Source organism: Talpa occidentalis, unplaced genomic scaffold (assembly GCF_014898055.3).
Source record: "Talpa occidentalis isolate TD23 unplaced genomic scaffold, MPIMG_talOcc4v2.1 talOcc4.17, whole genome shotgun sequence".
Classification (NCBI taxonomy): domain Eukaryota; kingdom Metazoa; phylum Chordata; class Mammalia; order Eulipotyphla; family Talpidae; genus Talpa; species Talpa occidentalis.
The window spans coordinates 14,318,346-14,331,005 of NW_023601754.1; positions in this window are offsets into that span (position 1 = coordinate 14,318,346).

Below are 12,660 nucleotides of genomic sequence, written 5' to 3' on the forward strand. Positions count from 1 at the left end.
TGGGCCTTGTCTATCCAGTCTGTGTAGTGTTCTGGGGACAGGACCTAGCATTAAGCAGGCATTTCAGTAAGTGGTAGCAGTGACTTACATTGATGATGATTCCTTTTCCCAGTCTGTAGTGAGGGAATCTAAGGTGTGAGACTCAGGACAGAGGCTTATAATCTGTTAACTGTTTAGTACATGGTTCATATTTATTATTATTATTATTATTATTATTATTATTATTACTATTATTATTATTACTATTATTATTCTGATTATTATTCCCTCCTACAGATGAGAAACACCAAGGTGTGTATTTCCCTTAGGAAAGATTTTTATGCAATAAGTGCTCAATATATGCTACCTATTCTCATTACTGTTCATGTTATTCCCAGTCCAGGGCTGCGAAAAGTCAAGGCCGTGCATGTGTGCAATAAGCCCAGAAGAGCTGGGTCTCACCACTGTTACTGTTGGTATCCCAAAGCTCACACCACATGCAATTGACTGCAGGCCTGGCTCTAGAACCCTGTCCTGCCGACTCTGCCTCTTGCCTTAGGCCAGCTTCCAGGGATCTTTAAGGAAACTTTAGTCACTTCTTCATCATCCTTTGTCACACAAATGGGGACCACCTGGGTATTTCATGACTTAACACTTTCCCCCTAGATTTCAATCCTCGCCCTCCCTGATGACTGGCTAAGTGACCTCAGGGTTTTGCTTCATGTCACTAAACTCAATCACCAAATTTGCAAAGGGATGATACCAACTGCTGCAGAGAATTTATGATAAACCTGGCCAGCTGCTCACTCCTCCCAGAAACCTCCCAAGAACCTCTAGACATACCAGGCAAGCTGCCCCTCCTGTGGATGCAGGGAGCACACGGAGATGGTTGGTGGAGGGACTGTCTCTCCCAGACTCTCACCTGACCTGCTCTGTTTCCCTGGGTTCTCATAAAAGTCCTGAAACCTACACTGGAAATAAATGCCCCTTTCAACGATCACCTTTGTATTTTCGTACCTGTGTCAAATGACAGTGAAATTTCTCGGATCTGAAGGTTACTGATGACTAACTGTTGTTTCCTGTGCTCACTGATCTTATTCATAACCATCTAAAATAAATATTGGGGACAGAGGGCCTGATGGCCTAGGGTAAAGGACTGTGGGTGCTTTAGTGGAGGGTGTGGTGTGATGACATACATCTGAGATGTGACCCTGTCCCCCTAAATCCTACACAGTGTTGTAAACCAGTGTCACCTCAATAAAAAAAATCAATTTCCAGAGTCCCCCAAAAGCTTGTATGTTGGGTGGTTGCTCCTTTATTCACACACATTTCCTATTCTCATCTTTTTTTTTTTTTTAATTAAGGCCAGTGTAATGGGGTTGTGGGTTTAAAGGAACAAAAGTACACGAGGGTGATATTTGGGTGTGTAAAGGCAGTGTTGTTGCATCAGGCAACACCACACTTTCAAAGAAACGGGAGTTGAGGAACAAGCTGTTACGGCAGGATGCTGCCGAGAAAGCAAAACCTTTCCTTTTTATTGATTGAATGATTTTACAGAGTCAATGACTCGAGGCAGGAAAACAAAGAGAAAAAAGCTAGAAGGAAGCGGATGGATGCTTGGGTTATCTGGGCTTTGGGGGGAGATGAGTCTGCAGATCCAGATTAGTTTTATGGCCCTGTTCAAAGATCGAAATCAAGCTTCCGACCCCGACTCCTGGCTCTGTTCTTATTAACAAGGCATTCTGCTGATCAGTCTCTGGGCCGCAAAGTTACCTATCAGTCTATGGGTCATACCTAGCGACATATACTCATTGCCCCAGGGAATTAAGCATCGTGCTCTTGTTTAACTTGAGAGGAACCTTCGCAGGGCTGGCAGTTTGCATTCTTTAAGTTTAGGTAATTGATTGACTGGGCCAGATGGGCTTTGTACTGGAAAGGCCGAACTGCGTGTCTGGAATGGCGGCTTCCTCAGCCCTTTAAGCCTAGTGGACCCACACAGTGTGATGACTGCACTCTGAAGAGGCTGAGTGCAGATGAGCATGGTGCTGCCCACACCCCATCACTGGTGACCACTGAGCCCTTGCAGTGCTGCTAGCCCACATTGAGAGGTACCCACACTGCATTTCAGGAGAGGCTAAGGGGTTAAGACACAGACTATGAAGCTATCCACAGCCACTGCAGCACGAGTTCAATCCCTGGCCAGGTTGCTGGCCCACAAGGCACAGCAGACCTCTCCTGTCTCACCCGCTGCTCCCCTCAGCAGTGTATTCAGTAGATCTGCCTGTTCTGTTCCCCCCTCTGTCTCTGGTGAATCCTCTCACATCCCACACCTCTATCCTGTGCCCAGTTCTTGTATGCATAAATAAATAAATCTTAAAAAAATATATGATCAAAAAAAAAAAAGTGGTGGTGAGTATATGGATGGAATGTGAGGTGATGAAGTGAAGTGAAATAACTCAGGAGGTGAAAGTGCCCGTGGTGTCATCTGTGGAGTATAAATAACCAAAACAAAGGAACAAACATGTCACAGCACACAGAGCTCTTAGACTTCGTGGTTGTGGGAGGAATGGCCGGAGGGCAGGGTGGAAGGGTAGCTGATGACGGAAATGGCTTTGAAATTTCGGTGGTGGGTAAGGTGGCTGTAATCCTGAAAATTAGATCATCTTGTGAATCAATGGAAATCCATGTCATCTTATTTAGAAGAAGAAAAAACAAAAGCTAAACTCACCTGAGAGGTGACAGCAAAGGCCCATAAGCCTCTCAGGGAACCTCCAAGTGATCATCGAACTACATAGCCCTTGGAAGTTGGAGGTTATAAGTACCAAGAACCCATGCAGATGTGAGCCCAGAAAAGAAAATAAGTTGGTTATAAAGCTGAAAGTCTGTGCTTTCCAAATGTGTGTGAGTAAACTGAGACTCCCTATGTCTACAGAGATGAGGCATGTTTCTTGATTTTAACCTAGAAGGGGACTCGAACCCTGCACCTGCACCCTCATAGAAGAATACCCCCGTTCTTATATGCATAAATAAATAAATCTTTAAAAAAAAAGTAAGGGAGAAGGAATGATGAGCTACTTTTCTTCCAGTCTTTACATGTTTGTTTTTTTCTTTTTTAAAGATTTATTTATTTATTTGTTTATTTATTTATTTATGCATATAAGAACAGGTGTAGGTCAGAGGTGCGGGGGAGTGAGAGGATTCACCAGAGACAGAGTGGGGAATAGAACAGGAGAATCTGCTGAAATACACTGCTGAGGGGAGCAGCAGGTAAGACAGGAGAGGTCTGCTGCACCATGTGGGCCAGCTCCCTGGCCAGGGATTGAACTTGTGCTGTAGTAGCTGTCCATAGCTTCATAGTGCTGAGACTTAACCCCTTGAGCCACCACGGAGGCCCTACATATCTGTTTTTTCAGAAGTGTTTTGTTCTGTCTGTAAATACACACAACACAGAACATAGTGTCAGGGCACAAGAGGTGTTGGGGTGTGTAGTTTAAATGGCTATTTTGTAAAGTTTGCATAAAGTTAAAAAAAAGAAATATAACACAGATTACTTGGGGATAGATAGGTATTTGTTTCAATGTATGAAGAATTTAAAAAACATCACTTTATGGTAAAGTTACTTAATTCCCAGCGCTAACACTAGATCCCAGTGCTAACACTAGCAACAGTATCCTCACATACCACTGAAGCTTCCGATTCATGCCCGTCGTAAAGCCTTCAAAGACCAGGAAGGAAACTATGAACACAGTCCAGATTGAAAAGTACATTGGCAGAGATTTGTGTAGGGGGGATGGGCCCAGAGTAATTTTCAGGGTAACTATAGGCTCTGCTGACTGCCAGCTGCCATGGCCAGCCTTGGCATTTCCAGGCCTTCAAATAAAAAAGGCATAGTTCTGGCAGCTTTCAGCCTCACAGAACCACCACCTGAGATTTGCTAAATGGGACTTCACCAGGAGATGGCAGCATCTGCCTAGAAATGCACACGCCAGCAGTGGCTATGCAAACAAGGACAGTGTTCCCTGGACAGGAAGAGGGGCTGGTAGGGAGGATCCTCTAGTAGGGAATGGTTTTCTCAGTGGCCCCACCAGCTACCAGCTACAGCCACATCCTCAACTGTGAAAATCTCTCTCTCTCTTTCTCTCTCTATTTCCCAACTGAGGCAGGACTAATAAGCCATCAAATCTCAAGATTCTGAGGGAAAATCTCAAGGTTCCTCACCTCCTCCGTTACACTGGGTCAGTCTCAGAGAGTGTTCTCCATTAAATACATAAGTCAATGCAGGATTTTCTAGACCGAGGGTCCCAGATAGGCCGGGGTTGTATCCTATGGGAAACAGCCACTAGTCAAGACAGTTGTGTGCTTCTGTGTGCCTGGCACAGTGGCCCTGGGTGTCATACCCACTGAAATTTTAGACATGCAGAGAGTTTAATTTTGTGAGAGAAGTAACTCTGTAGGTACAGCTCTTACACTTTCGGCAGTTGATTCTGAGAGTCACTTCTTAATTGCTGTTCCATTGTCCTCAACTCCCTAGTGGTGGAAAAGTCACTCAATTCCAAACCCTCTGTTCTTTCTACAGCCTCTTTGCCCAGCTCGCCTGCAGCCCTGGAACAGCGAGAAACACCCAGTTCTCTGCAAGGAACTTAGTGTCACTTGTAATTGTTTTTCCTTTTCCAAACAGAAAGCAGTTGAATTAAGCCATGACTGTTGCCAAGTGCTAAATAGAAACTTTTCTGCCCAAAGCAAGTTCCAGCAAAGTGGCATATAATGTGGACTTCTGGCCTAATGTGAATTCACAGGGGCGCTGCCTCATACACTGTTTTCTGTAATCACTGGGGCACCCAAAAAGCCCGATTACCATGAGTTTTAAAACAAAGCTAAATGAAAATTGCTCTAAAAACTCAATAAAATCAACTACACAGTCTTGGGTCAGAGTGGATATGGATGAACACTGGCCTGGAGTCTTTTCTTACACAAGCTCCTGCTGGCTGTAAAGCTGTCCTAATCATAACTAGTCCATCCAGGAAATTGATGTGGGCTGAAAGGGAATTTTAAAAAGAATAAAGTTTGAAGCAATGGACATGATAATGTTGCCCTGTTCTGCCTTGGTCAGACCACTTCTGGTAGAGCTAGTTTCTTGTTGCCACATTTTGGCAAGGAGAAAACTGTCGAAAGAGGAAAGATTGAGTGGTCAGCTGCTACCAGGCCAGCCATTCAGGCCCCTGGCCTATTTCTTACACTTTTGTTGCAGAAGATGTGATGTGAGGAGGGCATGGCACCACATTCAGTTATACACGTGTGCAGAGGATGTTTCAGAAGCTTTCCGTGATCAGATGTGGGCCTGTCACTAAAAGGTAGACAGAGAGGCAGAGGGTATCTCACTTATAGAAAAACATTTTGCGCGTGTTGCTGTGCCTAGTGGAAACATCAGTGAACACTGATGGGCTGATGGGCAGTATAAGCAGAAGATCCTTCCTATGTATGGCAGGTGCTAAATCAAAGCTGAGGCAAGCTCTGTCTTTGCCTTGTGAGCCTTTGGTCTGATGGGGAAAACAGGTAGCACAACTACAGGGTGTGAAATATAATAGGGGAAAGAACAGGATGCTGGGGGATTGGTCAGGGAAACAGCTATCCTATCTTAGGGGAGTCGGTGAGGAATCCCCATAGAAACAGTGTCTAATTAGAGACTTGTACACTGAAAAGGAGTTATCTGGATAAAGAGGGTGGGAGAAAGAGGATTTTTACATGGTAAAGTTTCCTATGACTTCTCATAAAAGTGACCTTTCTAGATACCAAGAAAGCTCCATTACTAGGTCCATTGTGTATTCCTGCTAACAAACCACCTCAAAATATTGTATCTTAAAACCTTGGCCATTTATCTGCTTGCAGTTGCTCAGTTTAGACTGGGCTCAGCCAGGTGGTTCTTCTGGCTCTTCTGGGATCACTCGTGGAGCTGCCATCATCTGTTGACTCAACTGGGGTGGATGGTCCAGATGGTATCAACATTCTGTCAATTAGTGCTAGATTCTCTGTGGGCACTTTGGCAGGTGCTAAATCAAAGCTGAAGCAAGCTCTGTCTTTGCCTTGTAAGCCTTTCTTCTCCACATGGCTTTGCATCCTCAGTAGGATAGACAGGTCTTTATGGGGTGGTTTCAGGATGATATTTCAAAAGAACAAAGGAGGACACTTGAAGGCGTCTTGGGGACAGAGTTGTAGAACTGACCTAGTGTAACTTCTGCTACATTCTATTGATGGAAGAAATGTGAGAATAAAGAATGAAGAAGTAGACTTCTACTTTGGGTGGGACACCCTGCAAAATATGTTGTTGCGTTAACCCAAACTAGAGTCAGTTTAATGTGACTCCAGAGGGGTGAAGTTTGAGCTCAGTGTTTAAGGTGAGTAAGATCTTACTGATGAGAGCAGAGAGGGGCAAGGCATGGCAGGAATAGGTTGGAGAGCATGTTGGAAATATTTGGAAAAGTTTGCAGGGTTCGGTATCTTTCAAAGGATCAGGAGAGCAATTGTGGAGAAAGACACATCATTACAACCCATGGAATATTGGGTTGCCTGGGAAGTGATCAATACATCTCGATCCTATTTGGATACGTGTGTTCATGAAGAGCCTCGAAGGACCAGTGCTGGATTCTGTTCAACAAGAGAAGGTTCCCATTCAAATCAGGGAACTGGGACAATGAGTTGTGTTTATGTCTGTCCGAAGTATTATTTCACCGACCCTACACATAAAGTAGCTCAGAATGAGTTCAAGCATAAGGATTTGTTCAGAATCTTAATTATTGGTACTGACTGTGTGGTCTGGTTTGATGGTTTCTGTGAGTCCTGCTTCCTGATTTGGTTATGTCATTTTATGGGGTGGGGAGGAAAGGTACTGTTTTCTCTGCTGGCTGCAAAACCCCCTTCTGGCTTCATTGTGGACCCCGATGCCAGCAACTCCAAGGACCCTTAGGAAAGCACGCGGACTGCAGCACATGAGGGCAGGAATCATCTCAGCCAACACATATGCACCGCCAGTTGGATGGCCCCAGGATTTGTTTTTCCGATTTATCTTCAATGGGTAGGGAGAAGACATTTTATTGCTGAACAGCCAGTGAGAGGAAGAACTGAACAGCACAATCAATTTTTGGCAATGCCCAAAGAGAGGGTGACTTAGATCAGTGAAGGTCATGTGATAGCCAAATGATCTAAGCCACTGGGGATGAAGAGCAAACATTTCCTCACATTTTTGGTTGCTCTGCGGGCCGGAACAAAGCCTGATTTAAAATTAAGTGCAAACTCTCTCTTCTGAGCAAATCTCCTGTCATGTTGAGGCGGGCTGGCAGCCACTTAGCCTTTATGCTTAGAGAGTCTTTTGAAAATCAAGTAGAGGCACGTTCTTGAAGCAATCACCAGCATAACACGTATCTTCCGCTTCCTAAGTATACCCTTTTGTTCCTTTCACCCAAGGGGACATCTACAGAAATCCAAACCAGGAATCCAGCAGCTCTTAATATTTATCAGTTGGAAGTGATGTTATTCCATCAAACTTCATGCCGACAAAAACCACCCCTTTGTTTTGCTGTGGGGAGAAGTTGAGTCTCTTAGAGGCAGCAGGAATAAAGAAAGACCTGTTGATTCCACACATTTTGTGTTAGATGAGCTAGACTCCATGAAATGACATGCCCCCGAGCCTCAGGTTGCCTGTGTTTTGCTAAGATAGGAAGGATTCCCTCAGGGACAGACAGGCCTGGGGCTAATTATGCTGTAGGGTGAATTCATCACTAAATCTTTTTTGCTAACAAAGACAAATTACCTCATACATTTTACAAGGCCCTAAAAAATTAGGTGAGTGAATCTAAGGTCCAGCCAACACATGAACCCAGAGTCAGCAAATGGCAGCCTGCCAGAGGAACTCCTTATTGTTGGTTTGTGCAGACAGGATAAGAAGAGGCAGCCATCATCGGGCATACAGTTCACAAGATCTTTCAAATTCCACGATTTTTCACTAGAGTCAGAGAGAGAGAGAGAGAGAGAGAGAGAGAGAGAGAGAGAGAGAGAGAGAGAGAGAGAGAGAAGCATTGCCTTTATTTGCAAATGAAGAAAGTGGGGTTCAGATGCTTCAAAAATTAGAAGACCTCTGAAGAGCTTGGGTCTTGCAGACGTTCTGCTCTTAGCTCCATTTGACTCCACCACTCGTTCACCAGAGACTTCAGCAGATTTTTAAATCTCTTTGCGACTTACTCTTCTCATCTTTATAATGGACATGATCACACATCATAGGCTTAGGACAGTAGAGGAGAATTCAGTCACATGCCAGGACTCAGAGAGCTCGGTTAGCTTCTCTGTGGCACATTTCCTTGCTTATGAAATGTAAACAGTGATAACAGCCACCCCAGTGGTTTGTTGGAAAGAGTAAAGCTGATAATGGCAGGTAAAACCCACAAGGAGCACTTAGGTGGTGGTGGTGGTGGTAAGGATGATGATGATGATGATAGTAATGAACCTCCTAGTCCTCAAATTATTTCTCCAGGGTCATACAACATGTAGGCTCCAGAGGCAGGGTCCAATCCCAGGAATTATGTAAATTTGAGGTCTTTTCTATTATGAGACAGGATCACAGAATTTTGGGAATGGATGAGAAACAATTTGAAATCCCAAGAAATGGGATTTCTGTGATGGTAGAACAAATTTGTGTGACTTTCAAGAGACAATGGGAATGTGGGAGGGCTGGATAATGCCTTCCTTATGGCCAGGATAGGGCTGCTCAGGCTTTGATCTGGAGGCTCAGCATGAGGCTATGCTGTAAGGTCTACATAACCTCTCCAGTCTGTGCACAGACTGTGTTGGTCATGGGACTAAGTTACAGAGCTGTTGGATCTGGGGTGCGAATTCCAGCTCAAGCTTGAGAGAAGCAGTTCTACCATGGTCACAGGAAACCTTATTCCTTGATTATTCTTTCCTTTATCCTTGTGGCTGCTTTTTTGCAGGGAAGTATCTGGGGCAGTCATTTATATCTGTAGTATGAAGCATCTTATCCTACATTATGCACTCATTTTCCATGTACTACCACTTGCCCAAAGCCAATGACTGGGTCATTAAGTTTCTATTTCCTTCTCTGTAAAGCTGGTAACAAGAGTATCTCTCCCCTAGGATTTTAATCAAGACCATATTAGATAATGCAGGCCAAATACTTAGCTATTATTTATTACTTGGTCCTTTTCTGCTTATTGGGAACTCTTTTGTAACTGCACTAGGGATACTGCAGCAAAGAAAAGATTTGGCTTTTGATTATTGTCTGAAGGCTGACATTTGAGACCTTGTTCTGCTACTGAGAATTTGTGTGACCTAAGGAAACTCACATTTTTTTCCCCTTCAGTCTCTTTTTTCACATTTGCAAAATTAGTATATTGGAAAAGGTCAATATTTAAAGATTCTATTCAAAGTCTCAGGAGATTGTCCTGAGGATGAAAGGGGGTTTGGTGGACATGTAAATCAGGGATACACTGTATCTACTATTCTTCTCCTAGTAATCCTCAGTGCACATTGCCTTGGCCACTAAGTCCTGCAGTCCAGAAATCTGTTTGATTTGGATGAAACTAAGGTTTCTCAAAGACTTGACCACAGAGGACTTTGTTCCTTCCAGAATAGCAAATCACCTACCGGTGGATTATTCTTTGGGACTCTCTGGACTAAGAGACTATCCAACTTTGATAGTCTTCTCTCTCTACCAACATCACCTACATCCTATGTTCTTTCCTTAGTGTCAGCATCAGATACAGTTGGAGGGTGTTTGCCCTGTTGGTAGGGGTGACATCTGTCACCCCCTAATAGCATGGCACTGATGACCGACAGGGCTATATTTACAGAGCCACACAGGTAAAACACACAGCCACCCATGCGTGCATAAAGATATAATATGCAACATCTATAAATGCATTTCACAATATTCTTATTGCTGCCAAAAATATTTGGTTTTTGTAATTTTTTCACTGTTCCCTGGGCAGCATTTTCTTTCAGAATTGTGTTCCATTTTTCTCACCCAATTGGAAAGAAAAACTTGGAGCCAGAAGCTTTTCGTTGCCTTCTGAGTAACTAAGCCAAATCAGAGTGATGGCCTGGAAACCAGCAAGTTTGGATTCTAATTCTTCCGGTGCCGTGAACTTGACCTTGGTTTGGAGCAAGTCACCTGTCCAATCAAATCCTTCATTTCTCCATCTGGAAAGTGAGAGATTTGACCTATGTTGGTCTCTTTCTCACCCAGCATGAGATGTGGTTCCTTCTAAATAAATGGCATCTGAAGTCTGCTTCTGATCCAGCAGTCCCACCGTGTCCCGCCAGCCTCATGTACTTGTCATATGATGCTGTGTGGTTTGCATTAGCCTCTCTGTACCGACACGCTATAGCAGGGGGTGGCAACAGCCCCGCCCCATCTGGCTCTTTGAAAAGGGGCTGCACTTTGTACCCCACATGCCAATGTGCACACTGATGTCATCCTCATTCTTGGGAAAAACAGTCTCTCCCTCTGTTAGAATAGCCTGTGTCCACTAGATCATTGGCCTGCTGTTGGGATTTGGGTGTTTCCTGTCTTTTTTATTTTATAACAAAAGCCATATCATCAACACAAACTCTAATTTAAGTTATGTGGAGGGTTTTACTTAAATCCACAAAAGCAATGAGAACCAGACCTGGTCTTGCAAAGAGGGCCAGACACAATGGCTTGGATTAAGACATGAGGATCAGCTTCAATTTTGAGGTTAAAGATTGTTCTTTCTTTTGTGGCTCTGTCAAGCCCTTAACATCACTTAAGCATAATTGATTCGGGGGAACTGAGTGCTGTGAATGTGTACATTGGCTTCTGTTTCTCCAAAACTGTGTTTTAAAGGAGCTCAAATTCCTCGAACTCTTGAGCACAGAGATCCTCTCCCCAGAAAAAGCCTCAAGTGTTGACTCTGAGATTGTTTACTGCATCCCTCTGTCTATTTCCAGAGGCCATTAGCTAATGAAGGCATATTTGGGGTTTGACTAGATCCCCTCAGTAACTCCTTGCAGCAGGGTGGGGGGTCTGGGTCTTGCACATTTGCAGGTAGAGGAATATTCAAGACCTGGCTGTGTCTCTGGGTGGCTCAGTGACGTTGCTATGCTATGGCCTTCAGTCAGGCATTGAAGCCCTCTGGGCCCCTGCTCAGCACCACGGGGCAGGCTATCCCTAAGACCAATGCCTCATGGGATGGCTCTGCTGGCCTTCTCTTTCTCCCTTCCCCAGTGTGCCCTACAATATCTGTGGAGCACGTGGTCTCCGTCCACCTTGTTCTCAGTGTTTTAGAGACGTGGCAAGGGTTGCCCACTCTTGTAATGAACTTGCCCTTGCATTTGGTGACTTTATACTCATTCTTCCAGATGCAAAGCAAGCGTTTTTATTCCTGGTAATTATTTTTGACATTCTAGGTTGGATTGCCCTGTTCTGGGCTCCTCTGCCACTTAATATTTGTCTTGTTCCCACCCTCAAGGTGCTCAGAGACTTGATGCAGGTATATCATGTTCTTCTGCACGGTATGTTTCCAGTGTGCTGCTGCTCTCAGGTAGCTAAAGCAATCCTAGACATATCCCAGCATGGCAGAAATCACCCTACTAGTGATTTGAATGAAGGAGGAAAAAGCTTCGGTGATGGTAAACCAAGATCCAGAACACTATATGTATTTTACCTCACTTAACATCTTTATATCCTAATGATGTATGTGGTGCAATTTGAAAGAGGAAGAAATGGCCCATATCAAAAAGACTAGAAACAAGGGCTTGTGAAGAGGTAGAGTAAAAGGAGCCCTCTTATACTGTTGGTAGGAATGCAAACTGGTCCAGTCCCTATGGAAAACAATGGAGGTTTTTCAAAATACTAAAAATGGATTTACTATACAATCCAGCAATTCTACTTCTAGATATCCACCTGAAAAATGCAAACATCTTAATTCAAAGGGATATCTGCACTCCTATGTTCATTGCAGCACTGTTTGCAACAGCCAAGATATGGAAACAATCTAAGTGCCTGAGGACAGAGGAGTGGATTAGGAAAATATTGTATATATACATAATGGAATACTACTCTGCTATAAAAACAAAAGAAAACTGTTGTTATTCACGATGATATGAATTGAACTGGAGGGGATAATGCTAAACAAAATAAGTCAGAAGTAGAAAGAGAAATACTGGATGGATTCACTTATATGTGGACCATAGAGAAATAAAACAAAGGGTTAGACAGAACCAAAGCAATAACAAACCTACATGTTTGACTGTAGAATTGAGGCTGCCAGATGGGGAGAGGGAGGGTGAAGAGCAGGGTGTGGAGGGAGCCCAATGGACTATGGTGGAGGACCATGGGTGCCTTGGTGGTAGGTGTTATGTGGTAAAATACATCAGAAGAGGCATGATGTAAACCTAAACCTCTGAATCATACACAACATTATAAACTAGTGTTACCTCAATAAAAAAAGAAAAAGAGTGTTTAAGACGGATGGCTCAAGAAGTGGTGTATATACACAATGGAATACTACTCAGCAATCAAAAAGATAAACTCATGCCATTTGTGGCCACATGGATGGAGCTGGAAGGGATCATGCTCAGTGAAATAAGTCAGAAGGAAAAAGAAAAATATTGTGTGGTCTGCTTATAGAGGGAATATAGGGAAACCTAACA